Genomic DNA, 15278 nt, shown 5'->3' on the forward strand with positions numbered 1-15278 from the left:
TTAGCGGGCCCACAGTTATGAAATAGTTAACTTGCTGTGCTAGTAATCTAAATCCTGCATTAACGTTACCTACAATTGCAAGTCACCTCACCGCCAAAGCAAATAGTGCACGTGAGGAAATTGTAAGGAAAATCACAATATTGGCGAAAGTGACGATGAATCAGTTCTAAAAATACAACTGGTTTCCTAGTGACCTAAGGAGAGGAGTAGAGAATTTCAGCTGTACTGAAACCTAGCTGTGATTCACAGCTAGGCTCTGACATATCCTAGCGAATAATTCTGTACTATCAACCCTCTCTGTTCCAGGAATTCAAGCAGAAAGTCTGACACCGCTTTTCAAGACAAGCAGCGTCAGCCACCAAATTTGACGTCTGCAGGGCAAAATTCTAGTTTTCTGAATTAGGGTAACTGAGCAGGGAGGGAAATTATGTTTGTAATTGTAGAGTTGGGTTCATACTGTTCGTTATTTTCCAATTATTAAGTGGGTTGAGCGAATGCACGCAATGTGCAAATTTTGCAGACGTGGCGAGCAGTACTATAAATAAGAACGTGGATCCGAAAATAACCATCAGCAATGACGCCTTCAACAGACTTGGTTTCATTTAATTACAGACATGCATGAAATAATCTAACCACCATGCATGCACCACGTATACAAGGGTTGTAGCTGTGAACCAATTAACGTGTGAAATGGAGAACTGAACAGCAGTAGCATTTCAATTCAATCGTGAAGACGTATGCAAAAACTTGATTGGACCATCACTATCATGCAATAGATTTTGGGTAGAGGGGGTAGAGCAACAAGAAGATCTATGATAGCTATGATAGTTCTGACAAACTGCACAAAAGAGGATTTGATGCCTGGCAGATCAGATATGCCCTTGTTAAATGGCGGGACGGGCTTGAGGAGTTTATAGCCTGTTTCTGGTCCTGGTTCATCTCTCATGTTAGCTTTCAGGCAACATTTTAAGGTTTTTTTCACAAAGTTACAGATCATGCACATTTTGTGAACACATTGTAATCAATGCATAGAAGTGTGCTGACATGGTTTCAGTGCTTTCCATTCAGCAACCCACTGTAAATGAAATGCAACGTGATTTGAGAAAAAGTTATACCTTACTGTATAACATCGCCAAATTGGTTCTAAAAGTATGGTATTTGTTCACGTCAATAGTTCATTATTGCAGATCTAATTGTAGATTCTCAGAAAGAATTAAATCCATCCACATTGGCAGTCTATAATTCAGGGTGCACGTTGATGCTGAAAGAACAAATATATCACACCGACTGATCAAGACACAAAATCCCACCACATCCAGACAATGTGTGGCCTTTAAACTTCTGTCTCCCTTGAAAGCAAATCATAAACCATAACCAAACCCATAAAAACAGAAACAATTTTTGAAATTTATCTTTATTTGCTGTTCAATCCTTCCAATCCTTATGGGTTTCTGGCTGGAACACCATCAATCGTTGATTGCATATGAAATTTCAGGCATTGACATCACAAATTCCTAGTTCTGGTGGAAAGAACGGGAATTCTGAGAGGAACCGTTAGGTACAACGGGAATAAAGTGTGCATCGATAAAGTTGTGGCTGGCGAACCACATGTAGAAGGGCAAAATAGACGAAATCACTTTGTTCCAGGGGTTTGGAACATCAGTATCACGTGCAGCAGCGCCCTCTTGTGCCCTTCAAATGATGAGTGCTGGCAAATTCTGACGGATCTGTTCAGTTGCTTGTTGACAGTAAAGGCACTTAAAAGTGTAGAACGGTGGTATTATCACGAGACTATTAATCTAGAAATGTAAATCATGTTCTAGGGACCTGAGTTCGAAATTTACCATGGCACATAGTGAAATTTGTATTCTGATTTTAAAATCTGCACTTAAGAATCTACTGATGACCATGAAAACATTATTATTTGTCGTGGGAAAATCCATCTGATTCACTAATGTCCATCAGGGAAGGAAATCTGTCATCTTCACCTGGTCTGGGCTACACGCAACTCCAGTTCCACAGTAGTGTGGTTGACTCTCAATAGCCCTCTAAATTGGCCTAATGAGCCATTCAGTTGTACCATACGTTATAAAGTCTCAAGGAAATGAAATGAGATGGATCACCTGACATCAACCCATGCGCTGTAAAAGACAACGGCAGAAACAGTCCAGTCGATCCTACGCATTGTCCTCACTAACATCTGGGGGCTAGTGCCAAAATCGGGAGAGCTGTCTCACAGACTACTCAAGCAACAAACTAACATAGTCATACTCACAGTACCACACCCCATCGACAATGTCCTAGACACCACCATCACCATCACTGGAGATATCCTGCCCCACCGGCAGGACAGACCCAGCAGAGGTGGCGGCATATGGTATACAGTTGACAGGGAGTCGACTTTGCACTCCTCAACATTGACTCCAGAATCCATGAAGTCTCGTGGCTTCAGGTTAAACATGGGCAAAGAAACCACCTGCTGATTACCACGTACCATCCTCCCTCAGGTGATAAATTGGTATTCTCCATGTTGAACTACACTTGGAAAAAGCACTGACAGTGGCAAAGGCACAAAATCTACTCTGGGTGGAGTATTTTAAAATACACTACCAACAGTGGCAGAGCATTACTGATCGAGCTGGTCGGTTGCTGAAGAATATAGCTGCTAGATTAAGTCTGCAGCAGGTGGTGAGGGAAAGAACAAGATGGAAAAAGATACTTGATCTCATCCTTCGACAAAGGGTCAGTTAGACTCGAAACGTCAGCTCTTTTCTCTCCTTACAGATGCCACCAGACCTGCTGAGATTTTCCAGCATTTTCTTTTTTGGTTGACCTCATCCTTACCAATTTGCCAGCAGCAAGTGCATTTGTCCATCACAGCTTTGGTAAGAATGACCACCACAAAGTTCTGCCTTTGCGTTGACAATAATCTCGATCATGTTGCGTGGTATTATCACCATGCAAAATGGGACAGACTTCAAACAGATCTATCAGGTCAACAATGGGCATCAGTGAGATACTGTGGGCCATCAACAGCAGCAAAATTGCACTGGAGCACAATCTGTAACCTCATGGCCCGGCATATCCCCCAGTCAACCATTACCATCAAGCCAGAGGATCAACTCTGGTCCAATGGAGAATGTAGGATGACATGCTACGAGCAGCACCAGGCTTACCTGAAGATGAGGTGTCAACCTTGTAAAGCCATCAAGCAGGACTGCCTGCGTCCCAAACAACAGCACAAGCAGCAAGTGATAGATAGCTCTAAGTGATTCCACAGCCAATGGATCAGATGTAAACATTGCTGTCCTGTCATATCTAGTCGTGAATGGTGGTGGACAATTAAACAATTCACTGGAGGAGAAGGCTCCACAAATAGCTCCACCCTTAATGATGGAAGAGCCAAGCACATCGATGCAAAAGATAAAGCCGAAGATTTTGCAGCAATCTTCAGCCAGAAGTGTTGAGAGGATGATCTATCTCTTTCTCCTCCAGTGGCCCCAGTCATATCTGTATAGTCTTCAGTTAATATGATTCACTCCACCTGACACCGAGAAACGATTGAAAATATTATATGCTGCAAAGATTATGAGCCCTGACAACATTTCAGCAATACAATTGTGCTTCACAACTTTCTGCTCCCATAGCCAAGCTGTTTCAGTTCAGTTACAAAGTGGCATCTAAAAAACAATGTGAAAAATTCCCCATATATATCCTGCAAATAAAAAAAAGGATAAATCCCACTGAACCAACTACTGCCCCATCAGTGTACTGTTGATCATCAACGAAGTGATTGGAGTTGTCATCAATAATGCTATCAAGCAGCACCTGCTCTGCAATAAACTGCTCAGTCACGCCCAATTTAGGTTCTGCCAGGACCACTCAATTCCTGACCTTATTGAAGCCTTGGTTCAAACATGGACAAAAGAGTAGAATTCGGGAGGTGAAGTGAGAGCAACAGTCATTGACATCAGGGCTGCATTTGGCCAAGGTTAGAAATCACACAACACCAGCTTATAGTCCAACAGATTTATTTGGAAGCCTTAGCTTTCGGAGCACTGTTCATTCATCAGGTGGAGTATAAGATCATAAGACACAGAATTTAGAGCAAACAATTTACAGTGTGTTGCAACTGAAATTATGTATTGAAACAGATATGGATTGTTTATTAAGCGTCTCATATTTTAGAATGAACATGTTGGTTTCAGTTCTTTCATATGTAAATCCCAGAATTTATTTTATCAAGTTAAATTCTCAAGTGAATTTTAACAATAGGTGCCATGTTAGCTCAGATAATACATTGAAGGTGTGAAGTGTCCTGTGTGAGGCTGTCTGTGCCCCAATGTTCAGACTGATTCTATTTCTAAAATAAAAGGGATTTACATAACCTTACATGAATTCATGCAGTTTTAGAGCAAAATAAAATGTAATTCTGCAAGTTCAAATTCACCCCACAAACTTATATGTATGTATATGCATGCGGGGGTGTGTGTATGGGGTGGGGGAGAGGGGAAGTGGGATAAGTGTCTGTGAGAAGATATGTGTGTGTGCTTGTTTGTGAGTGTGAATATAAGTGTAAAGGCGAACAAGTCTGTGAGAGGGTGCATGCGTGGGTGTAGATGTGAGCATATGAGAGAGAACTTGTGTATAAGAGAGTGTCTATGTGAGTGTATGGGTCTATAGGAGTGTGTGTCTGTGTGTATGTGTATGTGTTTGTGTGTATGTGTGTGTGTGTGCTCGCGCGCGTGTACAGGTGCATCCAAGCACTTGTATACATGTGTGTGAGAGAATGTGTAGTGCAGTGGGGTCAACTGTAGTGTGACATGAACCCAAAGTCCCGTCGAGGCCATCTTCATGTTCAAATGCAATAAGAACTGGGCTACTTCCAGGCTTCAGCTCACAAGTGGAAAGTAATATGCAAATGCAAGGCTATTACTACCACCGTAAGTGACAATCTAACAACCGCCTCTTGACATTCAATTGTGTTACCATCACTGAATCCCTCAACGTCAACATCCTGGGAGTCATCATACCAGAAACTCAACTGGACTCACCAAATAAACACAGTGGTTACATGAGCTGTCAGAGGCGAGGATTGCTGTGGGGAGTAACTCATCTCTTGACTGCCCAAAGCCTGTCCACCATCTGCAAGGCATAAGTCTGGAGTGTGATGAAATACTCCCCATTTGCCTGGATGAAGACAACTCCAGCAACACCCAAGAAGCTTGACACTATCCAGCATGAAGCAGCCCACGTGATTACCACTGCATCCACAATCATCCACTTTCTCCACCAGCAACGCTCAATGGCAGCAGTGTGAATGATCTCCCAGATGCACTGCAGAAATTCACCAAAGATCCTCAGACATCATTTTCTAAACCAATGACCACTTCCATTTAGAAGGACAAGGGCAGCCAATGTATGGGAGCATCACCACCGATCAGTTCCCCTCCAAGCTACTAACTATCATGACTTGGAAATATATCAGCGTTCCTTCATTGTTGCTGGGTCAAAATTCTGGAATTTCCTCCCTAATGTGGGTCAACCCACATAAGTGGACCACAGTGGTTCAAGAAGGTAGCTCAATGCCACTTTCTCAAGGGCAACTAGGGATAGGAAATAAATGCTGGCCCAGCCAGTGACACCTACAAATGAATAAACAGACAGTTAAGAACAGATTGAGTGCATGTAGCTCTATGTGTTGTAGATGGCTAGATCAATGAGATATCATACGTAGGTTTTTTTTAATCAAAATGTTCAATATGCCAAACTAAGAATAATGAAAATGTGGCACAATAAAATGTAGTAATCCTCATGGACCACTGGGAGAGAGATGGCATGTTTTCTTCATTATTCTCAATTGTGGATAGCATGGCAGCTATATTCTTGGGTCATGAGTTAAAGTCCTAGATGAATGTCCTAAGTTCAAGTCTCTCCAGTGTTGCTGCAGAATTTGCTCCTTTTTTTGGACAGGGTTCTGCTGATGAGTGCAAGATCAAAAGCGTCAACACAATGTGTCTTTTTTCAACAATATTCAAAATTCTGTGCTACAAAATGAATATTCGTTAGATTTGATTAATTAACATGGGACTTTTAAAAGTTAAAAATAGTTAGTGGTGATAACGAGATTATGTGATTGTCGAATGAACCATTTTGTTCACTAATGTAAGTTATATAACCAACGAATGGTTAGAACACATAAGAAGATGGTTCAACCCATCATGTTTGCTCTAATTTCATAAAAGAGAAATGCAAACAATCTTACTTGTTTCCCATAGATCTGTGTTCAGTGACTTGTTTATCTCACTTTTGAAAACCTGCCTCAACCATACTTACACGCAATGTTTTCCATGACTTAACCACGATCTGTGTAAAAAAATGTTTTCTTCATGTCACCAGTTCTTTCACCAATCAGGTCAAATCAGCGTCTGCTGGTTCACTGAAGTTGTGAAGTGCCTTAGAGAATGAAATCTGTGTGGTATAATCTGAGTATGACTTCATGCACAAGACAAAGTTGCTAACTCTTAACTATGGAAATGCTAAACATTGGGTTAAATTAATGAAGAGGAGCAATGTAATGAAAACATATGTCAGCGTATAGGGTTCTAGGCATGGCTTCTGCAATCCTATATGGAGTTCTAATTATCTACCCATGCAAGAAATACAGTTATCTCTTGACCTAGCACAGAGGTAAATATCGAGCATGCACCCAGGTATTAATACTCAATTATCAAGCAAAGTTAAGCTATTCGTCTTGCTTCCGTGGAATTTTAGAAATGTTAATGGAGAAACAGATCAATTTTGTATGTGGCTGCCCTAGAGGTGGATCTTCTTCACACCTATGCTAGAATCCTATTGATCTACATCAATCAGCAAGGTGATCCTTTGTGTTAATTGGTGTTATATTTCCCTTTAGGAGGAAAGCCCGTTACAAAAGTTAACCTGGTAACATACGAAGTAATTTTAGTAAGTAGCAGCCTAGGAATTGCTATTGTTTATAAACTGAGCTGATACACCAGATATGGTGGCTACAAGAGAAGGTCAGAAGGTAGGAACCCTGCACGCCATCAACTCACCTCTTGACTCCCCGAAGCCTGCTGACTATCTTTAACTCATTTGACCTGAATGTAATCTGACTTTCTTTATTTTCTTCGATGAGAGCAGCTCCAAAAACACTTAGCAGGTATCTTGTCATCACATAGACAAAACAACTTGCTATATTGGTCCCAAAGCCACAAATATTAATTCCCTCTGCTACCACAACCCAGTTGAAGTAACGTGCATCAATAAGATGCTCTGCAGAAATTCATCAAGGCTGCTTAGACAGTATTTTCGAAACCCATGACCACTCGCACTTAGAAGAACATGAAACACTACCACATGTCAGTTCCCTTCAAATCCGCTTGCCAATTCTTCAGTACCACTGGATAGAATTTTGGAACTCCCAATCTCACAGTATTGTGGGTGTACCTACACCAAATCCCCTGCAGAAGTGCAAGAAAGCAACTCATCACTACCTTTTAAAGACCAACCAGGGTTTGAAAATAAATGTTGGCTCAGCCTGCAAAGTCCACATCCCCTAAATAAATTTAAAGAAAAAGTCAAGTTCTTCAAATCTAGAATTAAATCAATAGCACATTGACTGCTTCAATTAAAATGTCTTATTCAGTACTTCAACGTTTGATTATAATACTTTACAATATCTATTCCTGAAGCCACGTCATTAAACTAATTGTTCACACCAAAAAAAAACACGAAAATAGAAAATGCTGGAGAAAATCAGCAGATCTGGCAACACCTAATCTCTTCAAGGATCAATGAACTCGAAACATTAACATTGTTTTCTCTCACGCCTACTGCCAGACCTGCTGAGTTTTCAACAATTTTTGTTTCTTTTGTGCTTCATATCTCCAGCATTTCCAGTTTATTCTAGGATCACATGTATAGTCTTGTTATTTGGAAATATTCAAACGCAAAACCTGATTGTACCATAAATATAACTAATTCATTGTAAATTAGTTTTTGATCTCATAACAAGACCTAACATTACTTTATTTAACTGCACTATTCCCTAGTTCCTTCAAGCAAAAACACAAATATCTTTGGTTTTACTTTAAAAGAAAGCAATTCCTACGTTATTCTAAAACATAGCAGGCAAATTTGCTATGCTTTTTAAAATTCACTTCATATTGCATACCCCAGTGAATGCAGGTCTGTTGCAATCTCATTCCATGACGATGTTGTCTCATTCTTTATGCATCTGATATATATGGTAGCCATTACAGAAGGCTAGTTGAAAGGAGGGCAAGCTCACAGTTAAACGTTTCAGAATTTAGACATGTCAGACATGTTAGAGAGGGATCCTAAAGGCATGGATGAATTGCATTGCTGATTAAGGAGAATGTCACAACAGTATTGCCAGGACATCTTGCAGGACTCATCCAACCATGCAACTTGGTAGAAGTTAGTGATAAGAAAGCTGTCATCACTCGAATGGATCATACTCGGCCCCCTAATAGCAGTGGAAATTAGAGGAACAGATATGTTAGCAAATCACGAAAAAATGTAAAAACAACAGGATTGGTTTCGTGGGCAATTTTTATTTGCCAAATGTTCACAGGCACTCTCCCAGTGCCTGGAGCTTTGATAAGCGAGAATTTGTTAGGTGCATCCAAGATGGATTCTCGAAATAACAAGTAGATTGTACAATTAGGGAAAGGACCATATCAGATCTTCTAATGCAGAATGAGCTTAACCAACTAATCGAAGTTCCAGTGAGGGAGCATTTTGGAAACAGAGATCATAATTCCATACGTTTTAAGACAGTTATGGGAAAGAATAAGACCAGTCTCTGGATGGAATTGCTTTAATTGAGGAAGGCTTATTACAAAGGTATCCAGCAGGAACTGGATTGGAGCCAGTTGATGGAACATAAATCCACATCTGAGATTTGACCACAGTTCAGGGCCAACATGCTCCTGTGAGGATGAAAGATAAGGGTGGAAAGATTTGGGAACCTTGAATAGTGAGAGATATTGTAAGTTTAGTTGAAAGGCAAATGAGACATGGGTTGTGAAACATAAATCAAACAAGGCTCTTGAGGACTATAAAAGAAATAGAAAAGAACTTTAAAAAGAAATTGGGAAGTATAGAGGAGGTCATGAAATGTCCTTGGCAGGTAGGATTGATGAGAATCCCAAGGCATTTTAAGTGCATTTTGGGAACAAAACGATAAATAGGGAAGGGGTACCCAATGATAAAGGAGATAATTTTTTTTATCGAGTCAGAGAAAATGGGTGAGGTCCTTGATGAATATTTTTCATCAGTCTCCACCAACGTGAACACATGGATGATGGTAACTTTAGAGAGGGTTTGTTGATACACTAAGACATGTCAATATTAAGCAGGACAATAAGGTATGTTAAAAACATAGACGTAGACTAGTCCACAGGATCGAATGACATACTGAAGAAGGCATGGAGGGAGGTGGCTCAAGCCTTGACAGAGACCTTTGTGTCCTCTTTAGCCACAAGGAAGGACCTGGAGGACTGGACAAGAGCCAATGATGTTGCTTTGTTGAACATGGGGTACAGCAGGAAATTATTGGTCAGTGAGCCTCACAGCAGAGGTAGGGAAAGTATTAGCAAAGACTCTGAGGGGCTGCATTTACATGCATTTGGAAAAGTATTGACATATTAGGGATAGTCATCATGATTGTATGCAGGGAGGTGTATTTCATAAACTTGATTGAGTTTTTTGAGTAACGAAGATGATTAGTGAGGATAAGGCATACGTGGACTTGACTAAAGCATTTGTCAAGATCCCTCATGGTAGGCTGGTCCAGAAGATCAATTGGCATGGGTTGCATAGTGAGTAAGCAAGTTTGATGCAAAATTGGCTTCATCATAGAAGACAGGTTTGGACTGGTACTTTTCTGACAGGGGACAAGTGACCTGCGGTGTTCCACAACGATCAGTTCTGGGACCTCTGTTGTTTGTAGTATATATAAATGAATGAGTTTTGGGAAGATTTGTAACTCAGGTTGAGGTTCTGGATGTAGGTTTGCTCGTTGAGCTGGAAGATTCACTTTCAGACGTTTCATCTCCAAACTAGGTAACATCTTCAGTGAGCCTCTGGACGAGGCACTGCTGATAATTTCTGGTCCAAGTCAATGTGTTGTTGATAGCGTTCCAGTTGGAATGCCATGCTTCTAGAATTCCAACTAGAACTCTATCACCAAACACATTGACTTGGACCCCATTTATCACACTCTGTGAAAAAGAACAGGAAATGATATCACCACAGGAAATGCCTTCACTAACCCAAACAAACCCAAACATATAAATAGAACACAGGAATCATCATCAGTGCTTCATCCGAAGGCTCACTGAAGATATTACCTAGTATGGTGACAAAATGTCTGAAAATGAACCTTCCAGCTCAGCGATCAAACCTACATCCATATATAAATGATTTGGATGAAATATCCTTAGTCTGATTAGTAAGTTTGCAGATGATGCAAGAATTGGTAGAGTTGTGGTTAGTAATGAAGGATTGTAATGGATGCAGAAGGATATGGATTTAGTTGAAAAATTGGATGGAGAAATGGCAGATAGTATTTAAGCCCAACGAGCGTGATGTGATGCTTTTTGGGAGGTCAAATGCAGGTGGAAAGATTACGTATGTGGCAGGACACCCAGAAGCATTGATATACAGAGGGTTATTGTGGCCCAAGTCCAGAGCTCCTTGAAGGTGACAGCAGAAGTGGATAAAGTGATAAGGAAGGCAAATAGCATTCTCACCTTCATTGGTTGGGCCATTGAATATAAAGGTTGGCAAGTCAGGTTACATCTGTATATAACTTTGGTCAGACGGATTTGGTATACTCTATGCACACTATAGGAAGGATGTGGAGGCTTTGGAGATGGTGCAATAATTTTACCAGTTACTTGGACTGGATTGTATTAGTTGTAAGGGAAAGTTGGACAAACTTGGATTTTTTTTTCACTATCACATCAGAAGCTGAGGCGTTCCCTAACAGAAGTGTATTAAATTAAGAGAGGCATGAATAGAGTGGATAGTCGACATCTTTCTTCCAGCGTCAAATACTAGGGGCATAAGTTTAAGGTGAGAGGGAGAACATTTAAAAGAGATGTGTGAGACAAGTACTTTTTACAAAAGAGTATGAGGTGCCTGGAATGCACTGCCAGGGGAGGAAATTAGACAGACAAGTGAATCGAGGGATACAAGCCATGTGCAGGCAGATTGCATTAGTTTAGGGGGGAAAGATTTAAAAGGGATGTAAGGGGCAGCGTTTTCAAACAGAAGGTGGTGCGTGTTTGGAATGAGCTGCCAGAGGAAGTGTTGGGCGCTGGTAAAATTGTAACATTAAAAGGCATCTGGATGGATATAGAATAGGAAGAGTTTAGAGGATATAGTCCAAATGGGACAACATTTGTTTGCGATATCTGATCAGCATGGATGCATTGAATGGAAGAGTCTGTTCCAATGCTGTACATCTCTATGACTCTAATAGCATCAAGGTCATCATAGACATAGTTGGCTGATGGGCCTGTTCCCGTGCTGTATTGTTCTATGTTCTATATTCTCTCTCACTAATCTGAGAAGCAACTTTAGATGTCCTTTAGAGTTTCTACCACAAAATACATATTCAGCATTACTCTGAACACTCTATTCGTGATGTAATGCTTTGTATTTATTCTGTACGTTAAAATCTCAGAGCCAAGCATGAAGCTAATGCCTGAATTAAATGTCCCTTCAAAAATAAATTGTGTTTCTTTCTACTTAAGTTTCTTTTTGCCTGTCCCCTCCCCTTATAATGCTAAATTTAACAAGAAGCGAACATATCTTCACAAGCATTTCCAATTCCTAAGTGGTCTGAAACCAAATGTTTTGCTAGCTTATTTATTTGGCAGTTAAGAGTACATTTAAGATAATTCGCCTCCCTTAAGATATCAGTGATTCCGGTAGGGTTCTGTTTTACAACAATTGTTTGCACCATCACTGACTCTAGAAATATTTCCAGGTTCAATGGATATAATCGTAACTGCTATGGGACTACTTGGAGGATGACACTGGCTTACAGGTCAACTGACATGACCAACGAACGTTTCGCCAAACACTAAATTGGTTTAAATACGTTGAGTAAATAGAGAATTGAGAACATTGTCTATAATTGCCGATCAAGTTGTCAAGGAAGCATAATTAGAATTACAAGGTCAGGTCATGTTACATTTTCTTAACTGCTTTCCAAAGAATCTACTGAGCCAAATATTCATTTCATTATTAAACTAATCAAATGCTCTATTAGTTTAATTCCTGAAAGTTTGTAGATAGACTCGTCCTTACCGTGTGTTTTGTTTTGATTACACACAAAAAGGAACTGTTTTACTCTTTCTGGTAATAATAAAGCTTATAGGTGAGATCCTTATGTTCAATCAACATAGCTAACATTAGCTAACTCTGTGGGTGAGCCTTATGCGTAAAGCGCTCGGCGGACTTTGTTTCAGTGGGAATCTATTTTTAGCTGGAGACTTCTCACCAAGGTCACCAGACAATACGAGACTTTAGAACATAGAACATAGAACAATACAGCACAGAACAGGCCCTTCGGCCCACGATGTTGTGCCGAACTTCTATCCTAGATTAAGCACCCATCCATGTACCTATCCAAATGCCGCTTAAAGGTCGCCAATGAATCTGACTCTACCACTCCCACGGGCAGCGCATTCCATGCCCCCACCACTCTCTGGGTGAAGAACCCACCCCTGACATCTCCCCTATACCTTCCACCCTTCACCTTAAATTTATGTCCCCTTGTAACACTCTGTTGTACCCGGGGAAAAAGTTTCTGACTGTCTACTCTATCTATTCCTCTGATCATCTTATAAACCTCTATCAAGTCACCCCTCATCCTTCGCCGTTCCAACGAGAAAAGGCCGAGAACTCTCAACCTATCCTCGTACGACCTACTCTCCATTCCAGGCAACATCCTGGTAAATCTTCTCTGCACCCTCTCCAAAGCTTCCACATCTTTCCTAAAGTGAGGCGACCAGAACTGCACACAGTACTCCAAATGTGGCCTAACCAAAGTCCTGTACAGCTGCAACATCACCTCACGACTCTTGAATTCAATCCCTCTGCTAATGAACGATAATACTCCATAGGCCTTCTTACAAACTCTATCCACCTGAGTGGCAACCTTCAAAGATCTATGTACATAGACCCCAAGATCCCTCTGTTCCTCCACCTGACCAAGAACCCTACCATTAACCCTGTATTCCGCATTCTTATTTGTTCTTCCAAAATGGACAACTTCACACTTGGCAGGGTTGAACTCCATCTGCCACTCCTCAGCCCAGCTCTGCATCATATCTAAGTCCCTCTGCAGCCGACAACAGCCCTCCTCACTGTCCACAACTCCACCTATCTTTGTATCATCTGCAAATTTACTGACCCACCCTTCGACTCCCTCTTCCAAGTCATTAATAAAAATTACAAACAGCAGAGGACCCAGAACTGATCCCTGCGGAACTCCACTTGTAACTGGACTCCATGCTGAATATTTACCATCTACTACCACTCTCTGACTTCGACCGGTTAGCCAGTTTTCTATCCAATTGGCCAAATTTCCCTCTATCCCATGCCTCCTGACTTTCCGCATAAGCCTACCATGGGGAACCTTATCAAATGCCTTACTAAAATCCATGTACACTACATCCACTGCTCTACCCTCATCCACATGCTTGGTCACCTCCTCGAAGAATTCAATAAGACTTGTAAGGCAAGACCTACCCTTCACAAATCCGTGCTGGCTGTCCCTAATCAAGCAGTGCCGTTCCAGATACTCGTAAATCCTATCCCTCAGTACCCTTTCCATTACTTTGCCTACCACAGAAGTAAGACTAACTGGCCTGTAATTCCCGGGGTTATCCCTATTCCCTTTTTTGAACAGGGGCACAACATTCGCTACTCTCCAGTCCCCTGGTACCACCCCCGTTGCCAGTGAAGACGAGAAGATCATTGCCAACGGTACTGCAATTTCCTCTCTTGCTTCCCACATAATCCTAGGATATATCCCGTCAGGCCCGGGGGACTTGTCTATCCTCAAGTTGTTCAAAATGTCCAACACATCTTCCTTCCTAACAGATATCTCTTCTAGCTTATCAGTCCGTTTCACACTCTCCTCTTCAACAATACAGTCCCTCTCGTTCGTAAATACTGAAGAGAAGTATTTGTTCAAGACCTCTCCTATCTCTTCCGACTCAATACACAGTCTCCCACCACTGTCCTTGATCGGACCTACCCTCGTTCTCGTCATTCTCAGGTTTCTCACATACGCATAGAATGCCTTGGGGTTATCCTTGATCCTATCCGCCAGGGATTTTTCATGCCCTCTCTTAGCTCTCCTAATCCCTTTCTTCAGGTCCCTTCTGGCTATCCTGTATCCCTCCACTGCTCTGTCTGAACCTTGTTTCCTCAACCTTATGTAAGCCTCCTTCTTCCTCTTTACTAGACATTCAACCTCCCTCGTCAACCAAGGCTCCCTCACACGACCATTTCTTTCCTGCCTGATCGGTACATACATATCAAGGACACGTCGTATCTGCTCCTTGAAAAAGTCCCACATTTCCACCACATCCTTCCCTGACAGCCTATGCTCCCAACGTATGCTCCTCAAATCCTGTCTTACAGCATCGTAATTTCCCTTCCCCCAATTGTAGAAACTTCCTTGTTGTGCGCACCTATCTCTCTCCATAACCAAGGTGAAAGTCACAGAATTGTGGTCGCCATCACCAAAATGTTCACCCACTAACAAGCCCACCACTTGTCCCGGTTCGTTACCGAGTACCAAATCCAATATGGCCTCCCCTCTGGTTGGACAATCTACATACTGCGTTAGAAAAGCTTCCTGGACACACTGCACAAACACCGCCCCATCCAATCTACTTGATCTAAAGAGCTTCCAATCAATATTTGGGAAGTTGAAGTCGCCCATGACTACGACCCTGTGGCTTCTGCACCTTTCCAAAATCTGTTTCCCAATCTGTTTCTCCACATCTCTGCTGCTATTGGGGGGCCTATAATAAACACCCAACAAGGTGACTGCACCTTTCCTATTTCTGACTTCAGCCCATACTACCTCCAGAGGCAGATCCCCCTCAAACTTCCTTTCTGCAGCCGTTATACCATTTCTAATTAGCAATGCCACCCCCCCCCTCCTTTTTTACCACCCTCCCTAATCTTACTGAAACATC

This window comes from Chiloscyllium punctatum, chromosome 30 (assembly GCF_047496795.1).
Source record: "Chiloscyllium punctatum isolate Juve2018m chromosome 30, sChiPun1.3, whole genome shotgun sequence".
Lineage (NCBI taxonomy): Eukaryota > Metazoa > Chordata > Chondrichthyes > Orectolobiformes > Hemiscylliidae > Chiloscyllium > Chiloscyllium punctatum.